Source organism: Lytechinus variegatus, chromosome 8 (genome assembly GCF_018143015.1).
Source record: "Lytechinus variegatus isolate NC3 chromosome 8, Lvar_3.0, whole genome shotgun sequence".
Taxonomy (NCBI): Eukaryota; Metazoa; Echinodermata; class Echinoidea; order Temnopleuroida; family Toxopneustidae; genus Lytechinus; species Lytechinus variegatus.
In genome coordinates, this window is record NC_054747.1 from 43087955 (window position 1) to 43112756 (window position 24802).

The window sequence follows — 24802 nt, forward strand, 5'->3', positions numbered from 1 at the left end:
CAACAAAAATGAAAAAAAAAATAAAATTAAAAAAAATGAACACAAACAAATGGGTAAACTATTTAGGTAACTAAAAGGCTTCAAGTGCAAACAATGGCCTATTCCATATTAATATAACAGTTGTTCAATGTTATCATTTCAGGAGTGCATTAACACCTCTGACAAGTACATGCCAACAACCGTAAGAAATAAAAATCACTGAAATAGGCAAAAATATCACTGCTTTATTGATAGTATTACCTCCATATTAATAATCCATTTGTACACAGTCCATCTAATTTTGTTCACTCCTTTGTAGTTAATTTAATAGCATTAGGACCTCAGAGGTATAAAGATCTTTTTCCCTGTAGCAGAATTTTTTTAGTATAGGGTATTTTACTTTTTCATACTCATTACTTTTAATGACTCAAGATCTTCATATGAAAAATAATTCAAATACCTTTTTTTTTTTTTGGGGGGGGGGAGTTATTAACATCCATCACATTATGTAAGTGATGGGTCATACAATCAAAAATGGAAAAACTTTGTATTTGTACAAAATTACCCATAAATGTCCCATCTAACTCCTGTAACATCTTAGATAGAGGAGGCCCCTAATTTTTTTTTTTTTAATCAGTAAAAAAAAATTAAAAAATCAAAGATCATATTTGTAAAATGCTTTGTGAAAACACTTACATGTACTCTCTGGACGGGACTTTGGGGTGGTGACCGGGGTTCTACTCGCAGACTGCGACTGCAGAGGGGTGATGATGGGGAGGGATGGTCCAGGAACATCACGCCCATTTGGTCTTTTTAATAGGGGCATAGCCAGCTCCTTTGGCTTCCCCTGGGCCTTTCTTGGGCTTCGCCTGACAGGTTCTGATGCATCTGATTCCATATCTAGAAAACATGAATAATATCAAACAAGACAAGACTTGATCATTAAGCTACATGAATGAGCTTGTCTGAAGTATATGCCTGTAACAGGGACCTGCTGCAAAATGATGGCTTACTTCGAACCATCGGGCCTTCGCGTCGGGCCGCGTTTTCGCGTAACCCGACCTTTCGTGAAAACAGCCACATTTATTTACGAAAGGTCGGGTTTACCATTTGTGAAATATACCCGTTAAATCTACGAATAGTTGGGTGCATTAACCCGACTCTTCGTAAAATTTAGCCAGCAAATATACGAAGGGTTGCGTCCTTCACGCACATTTCTACAACAAATAAATATGATGAAAAACGGCTTGAATAAAAACTAGCATTCAATCCGCACAAAGTCAGCCTTTGCCTTGAGAAGTTTAGTGGTGAGTACAGTTCAAATTTCGCTAAATTGTCGAAAAATGGAATTCATTTATGATAAGTCATAGTGTTATGGGAAATTTCCTTTAATTCCTTAACATTTTGAAATAGCTGACCTAGGTTGTATATTATGAGATTATGGTGTAATCAACTCCTGCACTTTGAAAATGTTTTCATCGTCGAGAGTTGACGTTACGGCTGAATTTCCCTCCGACACCAACGCACACGCAGCATCTTCCCCAGACTTTCGGGCAGAAGTAGTCAATGCTATACTTCTAGAGAAGAATACTACTAGGATGTATTGAATTGTGTTAATGTCACCTATGCCTCTTGCACGTGTTTTGGTGATCGGCCATAGGCTAGCGAGTAGTGCTTCCTAGTAGGGGTCCTTAAAAACTTTCATGCATATCTTTGATATTTCTGGACCAATGATTTATGTATTTATTCATATTTATTTGGGTTTTTAAAAATAGAACTTGAACTTAATTGAACTATGTAACTCTATGCAGGATATGGACTCGCCACTCACCAGAGTCAGAACTGTCAGACATGAGTAGATCTAACCTTCCCATTTATTAAATGCCTCTTAATAGCCTAGAATGACAAGAATACCTATAAAAAGCACAAACAGTCAATTAAACTCTGTGGGATTTTTCAATTTGCTATAATTGTTTTTTTAAACGTTTTCTTTGAGATTTTTCTACTACTTCGGCCTTCATGACATGGATCTATTGATCTGATGCTAGCTACTGAAGAGTGACGAGCAAAAAAAGGGCAGAAGTAAGAATAGAATAGATCTAGACCTATATCTTTCCCAGAGGGGGGGGGGGATCTAAAGTCATCTGATATAGATTTCCAGACAAAGATTTTCCTTCAAAACTGAAATCTAATGAAGATGTAAAGTTTGGATGGTGTCAAACAGAGGCGTCGATCCGGGGGGGGGCAAAGATACCATTTTGCCCCCCCCCCCAATAATTTCCCAACCAAAAAAAAAAATAGAAAGGAAAAGGAAGAAAGGTAGTGAAAAGAAAGCGTAAAACAAGAAAAAAAAAGAAAATGGGACATTGGGAAGCGCTCGCTCGCTTTGCTCGCTTACATTTAAGTATCTTAACCAATGCCGATGATAATTACTATTCTTATGAAAGGAAATCGGTTTGCACCTTCTGTTTCTATCTAATGTTATACTATTCTTCTACTCATAGGAAGTAATATAACCAAACAAGATATCACTCCCAGAAATGAGCGGCCAGTTCACCTAAAAATAGATAAACTTTCAGGAGATAACGGCCTGGATTAAAAAAAAACCGCAAAACAAAAACATATTTTTTTAACTCACTCGCTACTCTCACTGGTAAAAGCTAGATACAAGATGATTTCGGGCAGCAAGTACCTTATCATAGCAGCGAGATTCCAAAATATTATATTTAGGCAGCAAGGTGGGTGACAAAGATTTTGGGACGAATCCATATAATTTTGCCGGGATCGGTCGTTGGCTTTGCTCGCTATGGTAGAAAGAGAATGGATTCGGACTGCAAGCGATGTAGCTATACTAAAACAGTTTCAAATTTGTCACACAGGTGATTGGATGTATTATTGAGATATCATACAGGCATGACAGGTTTATTCTGATGATAATGATAATAATATCACATTTTTATCACATTATTATGATGATGAAATAACACTTCTTTCATATGGAAAGGGTATATTTTTCCTCGCTCGCTGCGCTTGTTCGTTTCATATTAATGGTTTTGAAAGCAAACAAATTCGGTGAAATGAGACCAAAAAGATCATGTAGATGTTTCATTGGCTCACAGCGCAATTTGCCGAAGGGTTTACTACATCTACCATAAAAAACTGTGTGCTTCCTCACTCGCTTCGCTCGCTCATAATATTAAAAAACAGAGTGGTTTGGGGGCAGGAACAATGGACCAGCGATGTGACAAAACAGAGTTCATATGTGGCAGCGAGGTAACCATATATATATATTAGGTGTCATTTATGCCTATATGATTATATGAACACTAAACCCTTCTCTCATAACAACATTTTTTTTATTTTTTGCTCGCTCGCTTGGGTTCATCTCCGCTTGGTCGTCTTGCCCCTCCCCCCCCCCTCCCCCAATCCGAAAAATGGTCAAATGGTCTGGTGTCAAAGGAAATGTAATGTGGATACATGAAGCAGCCTGTTCAAAGAGGTAGAGACAGTAATTCTGGAGAACAGGAGGCACCTACACTACAGTATCCAGAGGGAATAATAATTGATACCTCCCTTGCTCTCTAGTCTTATTCATTTAAGAGGAACAATGAGATTAGGCTTATGTGTTCTCAGGCTGACAGTGAAACTACAGAAGAATTTTAGATGGTGGTTTGGCAATTAGGATGCGGTGCAACCATTTCTTTTCACATTATTTGCTTAAGCCCCTTTTACACCTTCACGGAAGCAACACGGATTATCCCGGATTGTCAATCCGGGGTCATCCGTGTACAGTCCGGGACTACCGTGTACACTCCGGCTACTCATCCGGCGCCATCCTTGATGTACCAGCATGTCCGGGAGAAAAATTGAACATGTTCAACTTTTCATCCAGGAGTTCACGGACTGATATTCATCCGTGTTCATCCTTGTAGCCTCCTTGTACATCCGTGTAGCTTCCGAATGCATCCGGGAGGCTCCTTGTAAGAACCGGGTGATCCTTGCTGATACCGGCTTTATCCGGGGTCAAATGTTTGTATTGTTTGCGTACATGAACAATAGTCCGTATTCATAACCAAGCACGAGCATGCTCCAGATGCTGCAAAAAGGGACGAAAGTTCATTCTCGCAAGATATATCCCAGTACAGAATGTGAGCAACCGTGAAGGTCCGTGTAAAGACCCAGTAACATCCGTGATCATCCGGGTATTCCGTGTTGGCTCCGGGAGCATATCAAACAGGATCCATATTGCTACCTTGCCTATCCTTGTAGACTCCGTACTTTTCCGTACATATCCGTGTTAATAACCAGTTAACTCCGTACTCACTCCGGGAATGCTAGGAACATACAAATTTGGCACCCCGGATCATCACGGACTGAGATCCGTGATGATCCGTGTTGCATCCGTGAAGGTGTAAAAGGGGCTTTTACTTTTTTTAAACCAAAAAATAGTAATGGGTGGGGGATTAGTGAATAGCTTCACTGGACACCCTAGACTCTGTACAGCCATCTTTACAAAATTGAAAAATATTTTCTTACTATATTAGCATCATGGATTGCCTTTCTGATATGGATTGCTCATCCGACGAGGAAGGAAACATATTACCAAACCTTAGCTGCTCAGGAGCAGGAACAGAGCAAAGGTAAGAATATCTATTTTTCTATCAGTTTTCTATCTTAATATCTAGAATACTTTATCCAACAATCCAGAAAAACAAATATTTAAGAAGTTATCTCTCAGTATGCAGTTTGGAATCAAGGAAATATTTTTTTTTATTTTAAGCAGCTCTAAACAGAAAGGGAAAACTTGAAGGGAAAATATATAGGCTTCCACCTTCCATTCACTCACTGATTAACTCTTCATGCGTTCACCTGTAAACCCTCTGTGTGTTGCATTATTTTAGGGTCTCATTCACATTCGTGCCATGAGTCACAGACTCCTTACAATAAACTTGACCATGGTATTGTTTGTGATGAGGGTTTATTGATTTTATCCTCTCATTTTTCAATGAACTTCCTGGCTGTGATCAGGATGTATTGATTTTTTTGGGGAAAACTCAATGATTCTGTACTTTGTAAACTGCGATAATCCCCCGGATTATCCGTCGAACGCTAAAGTAATGTCGCACGCGCGATCAATCGGTACACATGTACGGTATATAAAAGCGTCAGGCTATACATTGTAGCTAGGCACACTCCGGGGCATGCAATTGTTCGAAAAACAATGGGACAGGGGACATCTATGGGAAATGTGTGGTTGTGCAAAAATGCGAACGAAACACGCCTACGGATGTGCAATAATGCGAACGTAACGCATGAAGAGTTAAAGATACTGCATGTGACTCATATAAACATTAATCATCAAACACATTCTACTTCCTGCATCTTTCCATTCTGAAGCAAACTTGTAGCAAGTATGGTCAGAATGGTTTAATTTCTTTTCAACTTAACAGGGGGTGGATATACATGTATGTGGTGCGATTTTATGTTGATAGGATCAACTCTGCCATGTGATTGTAAAGTGTCTACAAAAAATCTTCTTTTCTAGTCTAAGTCTTCATACTTCACACTTCATATGTTGTGCAGCTAATAGATGCCATCTTTGTGACATCTGTGTTGATATACGCTACTATCAGAATGTAGAAACTTTATGTGTTTTTTGGTTGGATTCCTCATGGGTCTTGCAAGGAACTTCTTATACTAGAGTCCCACACCTTGGACTTTTTGTGATACTTGGGGCTAAAAATGTTAGTGAAAGTGAAAGTGGATCAATGTGGAGAAATGTCCTTGAGAAGTTATTAGTTAACATTCCATTCCTGTAAACATAGTCTTCGCTTCAAAACAGAGTACTACTCTATCAATGCTCTTGCTGTTCACATAAACCTGTCCTCTTACTTGGGTCTTTTCCACTGCTGCAGACTTCACTCACATTAATTTTCAACAATTTGCTTTTTTTGGATTATTCCCACCCATTTCTCATTTTAAACCCATATTTGTTAATATGCCAACAAAAAAGGGAATCTGACGACATTGCCCAGCTTGTCATCGACAAGCTCGAGAAAAGTAGTCAACTAAAAAAGTTTGTAAAAGATGCGGTTACAGAGGCAATGTCTGCAATCATCACCCGGCTAGAGATGCAGGAGGGCCGGATCATGGATCTTGAGGGGAGGATAAAGGCCCAGGAGTCAGAGATTCAACTACATAAGGAGGCAGAAAAGAAATCAGTGGAAAAGATGACAGTCTTGGAGCAAAGAATTGATGACCTGGAGCAAAAATCCAGGTCACGCAACATCAGGATCCAAGGAGTTCCAGAGGTGAAAGATGAGGATCCAGAGGAGGCTGTCCTTGACGTTGGCAGGAGGATGGGGGTCAACTTGAGTTCATCCGACTTTGTCCGATGTCATCGACTGGGTCCTCCAGTAGACAAAGGAGCAATGAGAAGTTCTCCTCGTCAACTGCTAGTTGAGTTTTTCAGCCTCCGCACCCGAGCTCGTATTATGGGAGCCAGATCAAAGTTGAAAGGTTCGAAAATCTTTGTTAACGACGATCTGACTCCCACAAGACAGAAGCTACTTTTCAATGTTCGTCACTCACCGAAAGTCGAGCGGTCTTGGAGCAACGATGGAAAAATTTTCGCTGGAATTAAGAACACGGGAGGCGGACTTACGAAAAAACTCATCACATGTGATGATGATATTTTGAAGCTTTGAATTATAATTAATGCCTATTGTAGGATATCATGCTGACCTATATGCCCACTTTGAAAAAAAGGTTATTTCCTTGCAAGCCAAATCCCATTGTAACCCCAAATTACTTTTCTTTTTCCATTCAACTTTCCTTTGTAATTTCCTTTGTGTTTTTTTTCTTTCATTGTTATTTCTATTACAATCTCTAATCATCTTTTTTTTTTTCATTTGCTTTTGTAAGTTATATAATATGTTCATTTTATTTTATATACATTATTGTATGTTTTTCTCTTATATATTATGTGTGCATCTTGACAATCTTCCTTTTCATGCTGACATGTTCTTTATGGCGCAAACAGTTAGATTTCACTTGAAATTGTATACTCAACATCCAAATGATTAGTATAGAAGAAGCCATTTGTAGCTCCTTAGAAAATAATTCAAGAATACTAGAGCTTAGTGATACTGATGATTTAGGACATGCTTCTGCAATTAATTGTCAATACTATTCAGAAAATCACTTTATTAATAGTTTTCAAGACAATCATGAAATTGCTACTGTCTTGCATTTAAATATGAGAAGTATGCCTAGGAACTTTGATGCATTTAGTACACTAATTGACAAATTTGAAGATAGTAAAACAGTGATTGGAGTCACTGAGACGTGGTTCTCGAGTGAGAATGACTCAAATCTTTATCGTATTCCTGGTCATAATCTTGTGTCTAATCATAGATATGCTAAAAAAGGAGGTGGAGTCGCTTTATATATTCCAGATTCAGTGGACTTTCAATTAAGGGATGAGCTAAATATGATGGCTGAGCATATGGAATCAATATTTGCAGAGTGCTTCATTCCAGGAAAAAGAAATGTTTTATTTGGAGTTGTGTATAGACCCCCTCAGAGTAACTTAGAGAGTTTTGTGAACGAAATGCATAGTATTCTTTCAAACTCACTTTTCGTAAACAAAACAATTTTCATAATGGGTGACTATAATATAAACCTCCTTCAGTGTGATGAAAATTATCATTATGATGCATTTCTTAATATGATGCTGTCTTTTTCCTTAATGCCATTAATTATTAAACCAACAAGGGTAACTGAAGCTTCATCTACGCTCATAGATAACATTTTCTGTAATAGACAACCTTTTCCATCCTCAGGGATCATTGTATCAGATATTTCAGATCATTTCCCAATCTTCGCTCGTCTAAACTTGGATAGAGGCTGTAGACAAGAATTCAAATCAATTCGGAAAAACACTTCCGCTAATATCGCAAAGCTGAGAGCAGCATTAATGGAAACTGACTGGAGTGAAGTTCTTAAAGAAAATGATGTGAACATATCGTTTAAAAGGTTCTTACAAAAATTCATGTCTCTGTATAATAAAAATGTACCAGTTGTAAAGCAAAGTAGAAGAAATCGTAAAACTGTTCCTATTATGCCATGGGTTAGTGCTTCTTTGTTGAGATCCATTAACAAGAAAAACAAGCTGTATTATTCGTATAAAGTGCGTGGTACTGAATCTTCACGTAAACGTTATGTAAATTATAAAAATACGCTTACTTCAGTTCTTCGTACTGCAAATAAATCATATTATTGCACTCAATTTCAAGCAACAAGAAACAATATCAAGGGAACTTGGAAAGTGATTAAGAAAGTATTCAAGTCAAAGGAAAAGATATCACATGTAAAGAGTATTGAAATTAACGGTCATGTGGTGGAAGAAAGGAATATTATAGCAGACAACTTTAATGATTACTTTTGCAGCATTGGTCCAAAACTTTCACGGGCAGTGCCACTTTCTCAGCATACTTACAGAGATTTTATGAAAGAGCGAAATAGTAAAAGTTTATTTTTCTTACCAGTAGTTCGGGAAGAACTGCTTACCATTGTGAAATCTCTTAAAAACGGGAAAAGTCCCGGTTATGATGGGGTTACTAACAACTTAATTAAAGAAATTATCTTAGGAATTATTCAACCCCTACTTCATGTCTTTAATCTATCAATGTCATGTGGGAAAGTTCCTACTGACATGAAAATTGCGAAGGTCGTACCCATTTTTAAGAAAGGGGACCCTCAATATCTGAATAATTACAGACCTATTTCTCTATTGACTGCATTCTCAAAGATTCTTGAGAAAGTGATCTATGTTAGAACTCTGAAATTTTTCAACAAGAGTAATATATTTTCTAAATTTCAGTTTGGCTTTCGTGAGAAACATACCACTACCCATGCCTTGCTACATTTTATTGATAAAGTATCACAATCCATAGACAAACAGATGCATACAATTGGTATATTTCTTGATTATTCGAAAGCTTTTGACACAGTAGATCATGATATTTTGATTGGCAAGTTATCACATTATGGTATCAGGGGTACAGCATTGGACTGGTTCAAGAGTTACTTAGCTGACAGGAAACAATTTGTCTCGATAAAGGATGCTGAGTCAGGTTTACAGAATGTCACTTGTGGTGTTCCCCAGGGATCCCTCCTTGGTCCGTTATTATTTATTGTGTATATTAATGATTTTCACTATTCCTCTGATATTTTATCATTCATTTTATTTGCAGATGATTCAAGTTTGTATTATTCCCACAGAAATCCTGAGACCCTTTTAAAAACAGTTAATAGTGAACTGAGGAAAGTCACTTTGTGGATTCAAGCAAATAAATTATCTCTAAATTTGCAGAAAACAAATTACATGCTTTTTAGCAACAGGATTAGAGAAGTTCCAGGTGATGTTATATTTAATGATGTGTTAATAGATAGAGTAAAGACGACCAAATTTCTGGGGTTGCATATAGATGAAAAACTGATTTGGAAAACCCATATAAATCATCTATGTAAGACATTATCAAAAAATTGTGGTGTAATATACAAATTGAAATCCTTTTTCTCTACTGATATTCTTTGTATGATGTATTCAACACTAATTCTCCCTTATCTCAATTACGGTGTTCTTGCATGGGGTAATTCTCTTAAAACCAATCTAGAAAGGGTCTACTTGATTCAGAAAAGAGCTTTAAGAATTGTTTGTAATGTTAACTATCGCTCGCATACTACCCCACTTTTTTATGAGCATAGAATTCTTAAATTACAAGATATCTATGATTTTCAACTTGGTACTCTAATGTATGCATACAATGCAGGCATCATGCCACCAGCTCTGGTCACAATGTTCATGAAAAATAGTGACATACATAACTATTATACACGAAATGCTTCTGCATTCCACTTACCAAAGTTACATACAAGTTTTGCTTTTAGGACAGTTATAAATACAGGACCCAGGTTCTGGAACTCTCTCAATTCAAATATTAAAAAATCGGTAAGCATTTATACTTTTCAGCGTGTACTTAAAGGTTATCTTCTTAATTGTTATTTGTGAGTTGCTCTAGGTTAAGATATGCTTTTATATACTATGTTATTTTTTTAATTTTGGAGCCTATTAAAAAAACTGTATATAAGACTGGATATATCAATATTTATTTATCTTGTATCTTGTCTAACTGGATTCTTCTGCAGAGGGTCAGCCCATGTTTTTTTTTCCTATTGTATTCTTTTCTTGTGTATCTTTTACCTTTGTCATGTTTTGTTTTTTACTTTACTATTTTACATACGATCTTCCTCTTTTTTTCATGCCATGTTATCCATACTTATTTCTTGTTCCATCATATATACCTTAATTATATCATATTGTTAGTTTATTAGACTTCATAATTGTACATTCAAGCAATGTATTCTATTTTTTAGTGTGTTTTTTGTCATTGATTAGTTTTAGTTTTTCTTTTTTGTGTGTGTTTTATTGTTGTTGCTTTTTTTTAGTTGTTTTGTTTCTCTTGTATTTTTAAGGATATTACATGTACACACTGAATACTATTTAGTCATGTACTTGAAACAAGGGAGACCCTAGCCTTACAAGCCTTGCTTTTTCAGGGGTTCTCCTTGTCTTTCAATACGTAATTAGTTATTTGCTGTGTTTCTTTTTTTTCTCTACTGTAACAATGATGTATGGTTAATTGATTTTCATTTGTAGAATGTGAAATCACACTTGTAAGATAAATGTATGTGCAGACAGAAAGACGAATACATATCTTATCTTATCTTATTTTATATGTTTTTTAGCTCACAAATGTTTAAATCCATACTATAAGCAAATGTTTGATCAAGTTTTGGTTTGTACTTAGCAAGTAAATGGCTTCAAAAGTTAACTTAAAGTCTAATCTTTTGTTTTGTTTTGTATTGTATAGTACTACTTCAACACTCTTATCTGATGACAACAAAGAGATAGATCTAGATGACATGCCCAGCTGCTCTACTGCAAGAGTTCAGGAAAGGTAGGAAAACAGATATTTCTTATTGAAGTTCTCAGCAACCATCCATGAAGATCATTCTTCACAGTGTATTTGAAGCTGATTTCTCTATTGATGCTACGAATGTGAATACAGTGGAATGGGTTTATTAGGTATATACTGTGTAGACAGCAGGCCTTAACTATTATATTCAGATTTACATTTCAGATTTTAATCTGTTTTGTCCTTAAACTGTAATGATGTAACCCTTTCATGCCATTGTCAAATCATTTGAGAGAATAATACTCTTTTTTATGCCTCCGCCCACCGTAGGTGGTTGCCGGAGGCATTATGTTTTCGGGTCGTCCGTGCGTCCGTACATCCGTCCGTGGGTCCGTCCCGTTTTCGTTCTCGCAATAACTTAAAAACCGTTTGACGAATCAACTTCAAACTTGGCTCATGTATGCATATGGGAGGAACAATGATCTGATTAGATTTTGGGATCACAAGGTCAAAGGTCAAAGGTCATAGAGGTCGTTATGTACATAGAAATAGTTCGTTTTCACCATAACTCAACAACCATTCGACCGATCAACCACAAACTTAGCACATGTATGCATATGGGAGAGACAGTGATCTGATAAGATTTGAGGGTCACAAGGTCAAAGGTCAAGGTCAAAGATGTCATTGTATAAATTAAAGTAAATCAACATAAAGAGCCATTTACTTCTGATTTGGTAATGGCGGAGGCATAAAGTTTGACCACGCGTGGTCGAAGATTCATCTAGTTTTTTTTATTCCTCCATCCCCGGAGATGTGTGCTGGAGGCATTATGTTTTATGTTAGTCCTTCTATTCCCTTTTTGTTCTTGCAATAACTAAAGAACCATTGAATGTATCAACTTGTGTATATATTGGAGTGATGATGGTCTCATTAGTTTTGGGGGCAGAGGTCAAAGGTCACATACATGGAAATGACTTGTTGTCCTTATATGGGAGTGACAATGATCCTCTTAGATTATCAGAGTTTTGAAAGATTTCCATGAATGTGTGATATGAGACAAGGGCGAAGGCATTAATTTGGACTGTGCACAGTGGAGAATCCATGTATTTTTTTTGTCTGGTGGTTGAGGCATTGGTATTAAAGGCAAGGACCCAGTTTCATTTCCCAGTGGAGCCATTTTCAACCTTTGCACAAAATTTTTAAAGGGGGGGGGGTAGGACACTACTATCATTCAACTGATTTCACATTTATTTACTTTTTTTTCAAGGAAAGTTGCAAAGCTGTTGTATATTTACAGAAATGCACAATGCACACGAGTTTAGAGCGTAGCTTCTAATTGGTTCCTCTTTTATTAGGCCATGCTTTTAATTAGCATATTCTTCTTCAGAGCTTTTATTAAGGCTTGGCCTTATTATTAAGCTTGGCCCAGTAAAAGTTAAACATTACCATGAGGCACCAATGGCATTCTGTTCAGGCATTTCTTTCCCTACATTGAAAAAGAAATGAATTTTCAACTATGTATTTACATGTATATTGAAATTAGACTTTGTAAGTGAACTTAGTCCATAGTCCAAATTCTTTTGTTTTCTTACATATAGCACTATAATCATTTCATCGGATGACATCGAGATAGATGACATGCCAAGCTACTCTACTGCAAGAGTTCAGGAAAGGTAGGGAAAAGGATCTCTTATTGAATTTTTCAGCAAGTATCACACATGAAGAAATTTCCTCCCAAATAATGGAATGATGAGATTAAAATATAAGTTGTATCTTAAAGAAAAGCCAGTAGCCAAAAAAGAGAGGTAATCTGACGGTTTGAGAATTGTTACGATACTGCAACAAATAAACAAGATTTAATTTAAATTTCCCTTTTTTATTACAGGAAATAATTATACATAAATAAAACAAATAATGATCTTACATAAATCTCTTGAAGTGTCCGATGTAAAATCCCGAAGTGATGATACTATATCCAAGTAATAATCCAAATGATAAAATCCCAGTTGACTGGCGAAAATTCACAATGATGGCGATGATGAAACTGATGTTGAAGTCCGATGAATAATAAGAGTCACTGTAACGAGTTGAAATGTCCGTGAAGACGATGTTGATGATGATTAACAATCAATTTCAGCAATCCATGAGTTGAAACGTGTTCATTGAACAGGTTGATGATGTTGATGATCTCGATGAGAACTGATAATATCTCTCTCAAAATAACTGCAAACAGTTCATTGATGGTGGGAAAGTAATTCCACACAATATAGATATTCCACGTGGAAATAAACTGCTCTGATCTGATCTGGTGAAGTGATCTCATATGATGTGATGATCTCCTGATCTCATATGATGTGATGATCCTTGGAAAATCTGCCAGCCTTTAATACTAATTACAAGTATTCTAGATCATTCTCAAATTTCAACTAATCTACAAGCTTCTAGAATTCACTCTTTTGGAAGCTTCTTTATTTCTAAAACATTCTTGAATGACCTCATTGAAATCAACATGTGTAAACAAAATACCTAAGCCTATTCATTTCCACTACCAATACAATTCTATTGTTTGGCTTTTCCCTATTCAACAATAAAACTCCTTGGCCTTTAAATAGGCAAGGCCTGCATAATAAAAAGACATCCTGGAATGTTCTTTACAATTCTTGGCTATCCTTAAAGGGAAATAACTAATAGATGAATGTAATTGCTTTTAAAATTCTTTTACAATTATTCTTATATATAACACCTCCCCCACCGGAGAAAAGAAAGCTTTACCGTAGTAAAGGTTTCTTTAAGATTACTTGTTTACAGTTATCATGTACAAAGGTATAGTACTTAACGAACATGTTAAAATAAATGAACATCAAAAATGTTTTCTTCAAATGACACACTTGGTCAAAATCATGAATAATTTCACTTTTTATACTCTTGATAGAGCATCAGCAATTACATTATTCTTTCCCTTTATGGCTACAATTTTCAAAGGGAATGGTTGGAGCATAGCATTAGGCTCCATCTATACAGTCTTTGATTCTTTGTTTTGAATTTCTCCAAAAACACAAGAGGATTGTGATCTGTATACACTGTAATCTCTCCATTGGTTAGATACACCTCAAACTGCCGAAGGGCTAGTACGAGACTCAGGGCCTCTTTTTCAATAGTTGAGTACTTCTTCTGAAATCGATTGAGTTTCTTAGAGAAGTAGCACACTGGTTTTTCGATGCCTTTATCTTCTTGGAGCAATACTGCTCCTACTCCAACATCACATGCATCAATTGCTACTTTGAATGGCTTTGTGAAGTTTGGAGCTGCCAAAACAGGCTTATTCACTAAAATGGCCTTTAATTTCTCAAATGATCTTTGACATTCGTCAGACCAAACATACTTCACTTTTGCCTTCAGCAGGTTTGTCAGAGGACTAACCACAGTACTGTAATTTGAAACAAATTTCCTGTAGAAGCCACTCATACCTAAGAATCTGAGCAATTATTTCTTAGTTGAGGGAATTGGGAAGTCTAAGATAGCCTGTATCTTGGCTTCTCTTGGTAGCACTTGCCCTTGACCAACCACATGACCAAGATATGTGACCTTTGCCTTGGCAAATTCACTCTTCATCAGATTCACTACTAGATTGGCTTTGTCCAGCCTGTCAAACAGTGCTCGCAAATGATTCAGATGATCATTCCAAGTATCACTGTATACTAGGATGTCGTCTATGTATACGACACAATTGTCAAGTCCGGCAATCACTTGATTTGTTAACCTTCGGAAGGTTGCAGGTGCATTTTTCATTCCAAAAGGCATGACTTTGCATTGAAACATGCCTTCAGGTGTAACAAAGGCTGATATCTCTTTGGCTCGGTCAGTCAATGGCACTTGCCAATATCCTTTAAGCAAGTCTATCTTTGTGATATAGGCAGAATTTCCAACCCTATCAATACAATCTTCTAACCTAGGATTTGGATACGAGTCAGTCTTAGTAACTACATTTACCTTTCGGTAATCAATGCAAAATCTCTGAGAGCCGTCTGGCTTTGGAACCATTACAATGGGAAAACCCCAACTACTCTGACTCGGTTCGATTATGTCATTATCTAACATAAACTGTATTTCCTTATTCACCATTTCCAACTTGCTTGGATTGAGCCTATAAGGATTCTGTTTGATAGGTCTTACATCACCTCCGTCTACATCATGTACAGTTAAAGGTGTACGACCTGGTTTGTCTTTATACAGATTCTCATATTCTCTTAACAGGCCAGATATATCATTTCTTTGATCTTCAGGCAGGTGTTTTGATGCCTCATCCATATTTCCTAACATCTCTGAGTTAGACAACTTTACACCACATGGTTCGTTCTTAGATACATCTGTATAAGACAATTCATTATCTGTCTTTCCATAGCATTCTTCTTCATGTACATCTACATGCTTTTCTTCTTTGACCAGCGTTGTACCTATTGGCTGACTAGCCTCTCGCTCAAAGTATTCTTTCAACATGTTTACGTGACAAACTCTTTGAGACTTTCTTCGATCAGGGGTACTGATCACATAGTTGACATTATTCAATTTCTTTTTGACTATGTAGGGACCACTAAACCTAGCTTTCAAGGGCTCACCTTGCAAAAGCAACAACACTAACACTTTGTCTCCAGGCTTGAAACTTCGCTCTTTTGCATTTTTGTCAGCTTGAGCTTTCATTTTCCCCTGCGACTCTTTCAAGTGTTCCTTAGCCACATCACAAGCTTTTGAGAGCCTTTCTCTAAACTTTGACACATAGTCTAGAAGGTTTACATCATCATCCTGAACCATAAACCTCTCTTTGATAACCTTTAGGGGACCCCTAACCTCATGACCGTAGACCAATTCAAATGGACTGAAACCTGTGGACTCATTCGGGGAATCCCTAGTTGCAAACAGTAGGAATGAGATCCCTTTATCCCAGTCATCGGGATAGTCTTCACAATAAGCCCTAATCATGATCTTCAAAGTCTGATTATAGCGTTCTAACGCTCCTTGGGACTGTGGGTGATAAGCAGAGGACTTGATCTGCTTTATTCCCAACTCCTTCATAACTTGCTGAAATATTCCTGACATGAAATTTGACCCTTGATCAGATTGAATTTCCTTCGGCAGACCGTACCTAGTGAAAAACTGCACTAACGCCTGCACCACTGTCTTTGCAGTGATACTCCTCAAAGGTATCGCCTCTGGAAACCGTGTAGACAAGTCCATAATCGTCAGGATAAATCTGTGACCCGACCTCGTTCTGGGTAAGGGTCCGACACAATCAACAAGAACCCTAGTAAAAGGTTCATCAAATGCAGGAATGGGTATCAATGGAGCAGGGTTGATAGAAGGCTGTGCCTTACCAATAATCTGACATGTGTGACTTGTCTTACAGAAATGCACAACATCTTTGTGCATCTTAGGCCAATAGAAATGCCTCATAATTCTATCTTCTGTCTTCCGAATACCGACATGACCTGCCATAGGTAACTCATGAGCCATTTTCAGAATATATGTGCGGTAACAAGGAGAAACTACAACCTGGTGAATTATACACCAATCTTCATCAGCTGGTCTCCGGGGTGGTCTCCATTTTCTCATCAAAATGTCATCTTTGACATAAAAGCACTCAGGAACCTTATCAGCCTCAGCCTCAGAACGTGCTTTTTTGTGACAAGCTTTTTAATTCTGGGTCTGCCTGTTGTGCCTGTACAAGGGAGGATTTACTAAACAAACTACCATTGTTCGCAACAGAGCCTTCAATACTATTCCCATTCAAATCCTTGAAAAAGGTTTCAGCTAACCAGACATCAGTACTCTCCTCTACATCAGCAGATTCCGCATCATCCTTTTCAGCTCTACGAGTCTGAGACCTAGTAACAACACAATCCGGGAAAATCCCTGGAAAATCTTCCTGCAACAATTCAGTTTCAGCTACCTCAACGGGCTTCTCCAAAACCACTGGAGATGCAACAACTCTATCTCCAGCCAAGTCGTTACCTAACAAGAAATCAACACCTTCCATGGGTAATTCTGGAACGACACCAACAGTCACAGGACCACTAACTAGGTCACACTTTAAGTCGACCTTATGCAAAGGAACCGACATGAAATTTGGGCCAATACCTTGAACTAAGACGTTGGCATTCTCTGAACTCTCCGGAGGAAGAGCCGAATCACCTGGCACCATCAGGGACTGTGCAGCCCCTGTATCCCTAAGGATCACCACTGACCTACCAGCAGCACCAGTCGAACAAGGGGATACTTCACCATCATGCAAAAAAACTTCTAAAAGTTTCATCAACCTGCTTGACTTTATCAGCAAATACCAGAGAAACACTCTCAACATCTCGATTGGGCTCTGATGGAACAAACTCCATCGAGGGAACACTTGTTTGCTTGACAAAACCCATGTCTTTCTTAGTTTTGGTTGGCATTCCAACCAATTTCCAACATGATTCTTTCAAATGTCCCGATTTATGACAGTGAGTACAAATTTTGGAACTACGACTCTCAGACCTTTCGGTTGATTCTGTGCCCCCACTAGCCTGATTCTTGTTAGCGTCTTTGTCCTTGCTTGCATATTTTCCCTCACTAGGTTTATTGTGGGATTCAAATGACCCTTTACCTTTCTTTTTCCAATAATTCTTGAAAGGAGGCCTATCTCCACTACCCTTATGTGTGACCTCAAATTCATCAGCTACTATGGCTGCTTTACTGACTTCAGTAACTCTATGATCATCTAAGTGAGATTTAATACTAAAAGGAAGACTCTTTTTGAATTCTTCTAGGAGGACAACTTCCCTAAGGTGAACTAAATCTTTGTCAACTTTCAGTGATCTGTACCACTTATCGAACATCATTTCTTGTTCCCTAGCAAATTCAACATACGTCTGGCCTGATTGTCTTTGCATGTTCCTAAATTTATGTCTGTACGCTTCTGGTACCAACTCATATGCATTGAGAATTGTTTCTTTCACTGTAGCATAGTCACATGATTGCGTTTCAGAGAGCGAAGAATAGACTTTTGCAGCCTTTCCAACGAAAACACTTTGGAGGAGAAGAGTCCAGTATTCCTCGGGCCAATTCAGTCTCTTGGCCACTTTTTCAAATGACACAAAATATGTATCAACTCCCTCTTCATCAAATTTTGGCACAAGGCGAATGTTTTTCGCCACATCAAAGCCTTGGGGAGATTTATCTTGAGTATAGTTAGTATTTGCATGAGCTAACTCCATTTCTTCAATTTCAACTGGTACTCTAATCTTATTTTCTCCATTTCTATTTCCTTTTCGAGTTTGATTTTCTCTTTTTCCAATTCAATGTTTGCCAGTTGGATCTGAGCATCCTCTGACATATTGATAGAAGTTTCAGACTTCTCTGTAAGCTTCATGTGACTAGCTAACAAGTCAATTATCTCTGCCTTCTTTAAACCTGGGGCTAGAGATACACCCAAATGATCACAAATTGTTATCAAATCATCTTTCTTCAGTGACTTCAAATGATCATATGACAATTCTGTCATTGCAAGAAATTCTTCAACATCAAATGTAGCCATAGTGAATATACACAATTACAAGCAAGTAATAACACAGTACAGTATATTCTAGAATTTTCCAAAAAATTCCAAAATGTTTCCAATTCAAATTGGCTTTTGTTTTAAATTGACTTTCGTCTCAAATTTGGTTATCGTTTCCTGAAAAACTGTTTTTAGTTTCAATTTGGCTTATACAAATATGGTTTTCGTTTCCCGGACAAGCCCCCAAAATTATTTGTTACGATACTGCAACAAATAACAAACAAGATTTAATTTAAATTTCCTTTTTTTATTACAGGAAATAATTATACATAAATAAAACAAATAATGATCTTACATAAATCTCTTGAAGTGTCCGATGTAAAATCCCGAAGTGATGATACTATATCCAAGTAATAATCCAAATGATAAAATCCCAGTTGACTGGCGAAAATTCACAATGATGGCGATGATGAAACTGATGTTGAAGTCCGATGAATAATAAGAGTCACTGTAACGAGTTGAAATGTCCGTGAAGACGATGTTGATGATGATTAACAATCAATTTCAGCAATCCATGAGTTGAAACGTGTTAATTGGACAGGTTGATGATGTTGATGATCTCGATGAGAACTGATAATTTCTCTCTCAAAATAACTGCAAACAGTTCATTGATGGTGGGCAAATAATTCCACACAATATAGATATTCCAGGTGGAAATAAACTGCTCTGATCTGATCTGGTGAAGTGATCTCATATGATGTGATGTGATCTCCTGCTCTCATATGATGTGATGATCCTTGGAAAATCTGCCAGCCTTAAATACTAATTACAAGTATTCTAGATCATTCTCAAATTTCAACTACCGGTAATCTATAAGCTTCTAGAATTCACTCTTCTGGAAGCTTCTTTATTTCTAAAACATTCTTGAATGACCTCATTGAAATCAAGATGTGTAAACAAAATACCTAAGCCTATTCATTTCCACTACCAATACAATTCTATTGTTTGGCTTTTCCCTATTCAACAATAAAACTCCTTGGCCTTTAAATATGCAAGGCCTGCATAATAAAAAGACATCCTGGAATGTTCTTTACAATTCTTGGCTATCCTTAAAGGGAAATAACTAATAGATGAATGTAATTGCTTTTAAAATTCTTTTACAATTATTCTTATATATATAACAGAATGGCTAGTAATATCAAGAAGGTGTACTTGGGGTCATAGCTTTTTCTGTGGTGTAATTTTCTTAGTGATGAAATAAGGGTCAGATATTACAGCTTTACATGTGCCCAGTACATGGTTTAAAGGGGAAACAGACTGTTCCATCTTGATTTTTTTTTATTTTAGCATTCAAATTTATTTATTCAGTCTGTTGATTTCATTGAACTATATCATGATTCAACCAGCAGTATTAATGGTTCAAAATATAGTTTAGTAGGCCTAATAATTGGATAAAACACTATATGTCATTCGTTACACATGTATTTTCTAAGAATGTCTGCATTGGAAAAAAATGTATTGATATGTTTATTAATAAATGGCTTTAAAAGTGAACTAATATTCCATTCTTTTGTTTTCATACACATAGCACTTAAATCATTTCATCTGATGATGAGACAGATGACATGCCAAGCTGTTCTACTGCAAGAGTTCAGAAAAGGTAGAAATGTATAGCTATATCTCTAAATTATTGAAGTTTCCAGCTACCACAGATCACTTGTGAGTAACTTTGAGATTTACTGCAAAATATATCTCCCAAATTAAGTGTTTGGTTATTGGAACCTGGTGGTCCCTGCATAAAGCATATGGGAAATACAAAGTTAAATACTCAACAGGTTAACTTACTCTTTTGAACACACGAATCATTGCCAAATAATTAATGAAAGGAAATATGATATTGGAGGAATGACCTTTATGTAGAATATATCTATTCCAAAGGGACAATTGAGATGTAATGGAGTCACTGAATGTGTCATCTGACTACTGTGATGTGGTATATTGGCCCTCCCATTTCCTGAAACAGGCAAGATAAGCAAGTTCTTATACATGTATTTCTTTTTCTGTATGTCTTGTACAACATTCCATTTATTCCATTTATCTATAAACGATTTACCCCAATGTTCAAATATGCTAAATTTTGTGCTATTTGCTGATGACACGTGTGTCTCTATGTCTGGTAGTAATATTGGTATTCTGTTCAGAGATATGAATTTACAGCTTAAAAAGATCAATGAGTGGATGTCAGTCAATAATCTAATTGTGAATACTTCAAAAACCAATTATATGTTGTTTAGTACATGCAGCCATAAGATAGACAACTTAAAATTATACTATAATAGCTTTGAAATTACTCAACTTCACAATGTAAAATTTTTAGGTATTTATTTGGATGACAATTTATCTTGAAACTTTCATATTAAACAGGTCTTTAATAAGATTGCTAATAAGATTGGGGTAATATCTAAATTTAATTTTTTGCCAAGTTCAGTTCTAAAAATGTTATATCATGCTTTTATCACATCTACCATTAACTATGGAGTGATTGCATGGGGATTTACAACTAAAAGAAATATACAGAAAATTTTTACTTTACAAAAACGAGCAATCCGTCTAATAACTCATTTCAATTACCTCTCTGAAAGTGCACCTCTTTTCAAACGAAACAATATCTTACCGATTCAGAATATCATATCATTACAGACCTGTTTATTCATGTACCAATGCCACAACCATATGTTACCTAAGTCTCTTCAAGATTATTTTAAAATGAATAATTTATATCACTCATATCAAACTAGAAATTGTAACAGTTATCACCCTCCTTTGCCACGCATAGCTTTAACTAGACGATCTGTTTTTTATTTTGGACCACTCTTTTGGAACTCATTACCGAATTCTGTTAAATTATCAAAATCTTTAAATCAATTTAAACGTGCATGTCTTCGAAACAAAACACTTTTAAACACGGCTTTCCATTTATTGTAATGATTTGTTTTCACCTCCCCCCTCCCTTCTCTTAGACGTATTTGTAATTATGTTATGATTATATTGTTTGTTTACTTTACATGTATTAATATGACTTATTCTATACTTTAGGGGCCAATTTATACAAGCAGTTATGCTTTCTTTGACCCCTCCACGTGTAATATATCTTTTAATGTCAATGATTTGTACATACGTATATTTTTAATTGTGGAAATAAATTTGAATTTGAATTTGAATTTAGATAATAAACTTGAACTGACAGTATCATTATGGATAGGGGGGATAGTGGGGAAAAATAATCGGTTATAGATGTCACCCGTGATAGAATATCAATGTAAAGGGAATATCTGTTCTACATTTTGTTTGCAGAACTGCATGTATGAAGTTCAGTACACTTTAATAGAATTTGTTTGTTTCTGTCACCAGGTCTCAGCCAGAGTTCATTCAGCCGAATGAACCGAAGCGCGTGAAGACAGCCAACAGCCAGTTTGAATTTATGCTCTACCGGGAGAAATGGCATGCCATCAAAGCCAGCAAAGCTTTCTTCAGAGATAGCACAAGTGTAGCTTCACTGATGTTATCCACAGCTACCAAGGTAAACCCTGGTGTTCCAGTAGCATGTGACGATAAATTCGCCTTTCTTGTGGATACTTCCAGTCTTGAATTTGACCAGGACCTTACATGCGTCGAGACCGGCAAATACAAAAACCCAGTTATTCCCGATGTGAGTTGGCCGTGGATGGTGAACACAACATATTTTGGTTAAAACTGGGTCCCAAGACTGGTACCGAAAGATACACACTTCTCCGGAGGTATTATCCCCACCGTGATACCCCTGGATTTTTCAGGACAATATATGAGCTACAAAGGGATGGAGTGCAGAAATGTCCAGTCGTCTTAATACGATATGAGTGGAGAGGACAGAAGACAGCATTAAGAATGACGGCTCATGGTCACTGCAGACAGAATGATAGCCCCTTCATCCGATCAAAGAAGGCCTTGATTGAAGAACTGAAGAAGCCATCATGTCAGTCAGCACAGGACAAGCTGAACGAGAAGTTCAAAATAAAGGGTGGTAGTGTGGGAGTAGATGCATTTTCGTCATTGCCTCGTGACAGGCAGCAGATCTACCGGCACGGTTCAGGAGGGAAGAAGAAAACTGATTTCAACAAACTAATTGAGAAGAATGCATCTGGAGAATTTGTAAGGAGTGTTGAATTCGTCAATGATAAGTCCAACATGTCCAAAGGCCCTCATCCTAGATGTGTCGTTTACACAAACAAACAAATCGAAGACATGAAGAGAAATTGTGCAGCAGGCAGTATCATTTCGTTTGATGGTACATTTTACCTTTGGCAAATGTATGTCACTGTTGCATCATACAGACATCAAGATTTTCTGAATAAACGGAATGCAAAAAATGTACTCATGCCAGGCCCAGTATTGTTGCATGCAAGAAGAGATACTGAAACGTATCAGTACTTTGGACACCAGATTTCCAAAGCTCTGGGAAATGAACATGTACCCTTTTTCGGGACAGATGGGGAGAGTGCAATGTACAAGGGTCTGAAAAGCTCGCCAGGCTTTTCCAATTCCAAACATGTTCTCTGCTTGATCCATCACAAAAGAAGCTTGAGAAACTTGGAGTGCACAAGAACACTGCAAAAATTCTCAGATCGATCTATGGGGAAGAAGTCAATGAAGCACGTTACGAGGGACTTGTAGACAGCAGTAGTGACAAGGAGTATGAAGAGGCTCTCCTCAATTGGTCTACAAAATGGGACCAAATGGAAACAGAAGAGACAGGAAGGCCTCCTGCATTTGCGAATTGGTTCAAGCAATACAAATCCCAAGAAGTGAAAGAATGCATGTTGAAACCATTGAGGCAGCAAGCAGGAATGGGAGACCCACCGCGCCAGTATAGTACGAATGATTGTGAGTGTATGAATTCTATGCCGTCCAAGTGGATTGGTGGCAAGCAGTCATGGAACGATCTTGTAGATAGCCTTGAGGACTTTGTCAAGTACACAGAACTGAAAATGTCAATCATAGGCTTAGGTGAGAGACGACCAGCCAAGAATTGTCTTGAAAGAACTCCATTAGAATGGTCTCATATGAAGTCAGAGGAAAAGAGAGTACTACTAGAGAGAGCGAATCTTAGTGTACCAGAACAGTCAGCTATGGAGCTTTCAATATCTCCAGAAGAAAGTGGAATCGGAGGATTTACTCAGTATGAATTGCAAGCTGTCTGGAGCAAGGCTGGTAAGATCATTGATTGTAGTCATAGCATCGTTGACTTTCCATCTACCAGTTCTCAATCCATTTGCTTTGATGGAAAGGATCACTTCAAAGTGTCATGGCACAATGACTTGTATGTTTGTGACAGGCAATGCAGATCATTCATCCTACACAATCGTCTGTTTTGCGAACATACCTTAGCAGTTGCTGAACAAAAGGACAAATTGGCAGCCTTCCTCTGCAGAGTCAATACTAAAAAGAGAGCATCATCTGTTAATCTAGCCAATGACGTTCTCCAGAAACAATGTTCTGACAGTGGTAAAAAAAGAGTGCAAATAAGAAAAGAGGTGGCAATAACAAAGTGTCCCAACCTGTCACGACAGTTATCCCCAAACCCAGTCAAGAACAGCCTTTCTGCATTGCTCGTAAAGTGGGTGTCATCAAACGCTGCTATGGATGCAAGCAGGAGTTTGGACAGAAGATGAATATGCCTCCACATGATATAGTGTTGAAGAAAATGGACATCAGAGAGTGGGTGGACAGACTGACAGGTTCTGTCATGCATTCAAAGAGCCTTGTACCAACATATTACCATTTGAAACTGAATTGTCTGAGAATAACCTATCCTTATACTGAATTGAAAAGACATAATTGTGCATGATGAAGTTCTTGAGCATTTGGACCCCGACCACAAAGTTATTCTGAGAAATTTTGGTCTTGATATTGCCTAAATAATGAAGATGTGTACATGCAGAACAAACACTCAAATACCATGAGAATTAACAACTGTTATTTGGTTGTTAGAGAGAGAATACTTACTGTACAAGAAAAAGTAGTACTGAACAGTGGTAGGATGGTAAGTGCAAAAACCTCTTGCAAAGATACACTGTCACTTCCATACTTAATCACATTACACTACTTCAATAATGAGTTATGTGAGAGGTTTACATCGATTCCATGGCTTGTTCTTTTCTTGAATAAGTATACAGAATGAAAGTTGGGTAGATACACTGTTATAACAGTTGGAAATAATTAAGCTTTTATCTTTATTTTAGGGTGAGTAGCATGGCTATTTTGTTTACCATTTATATCT

At 37.1% G+C, this 24802-nt stretch overlaps 1 pseudogene; it reads left to right on the plus strand.

Annotated features, from left to right (window-relative positions):
- Positions 1-20100: 20100 nt before the first annotated feature.
- On the plus strand, positions 20101-24343 carry LOC121420546 (annotated as a pseudogene).
- Positions 24344-24802: the final 459 nt, after the last annotated feature.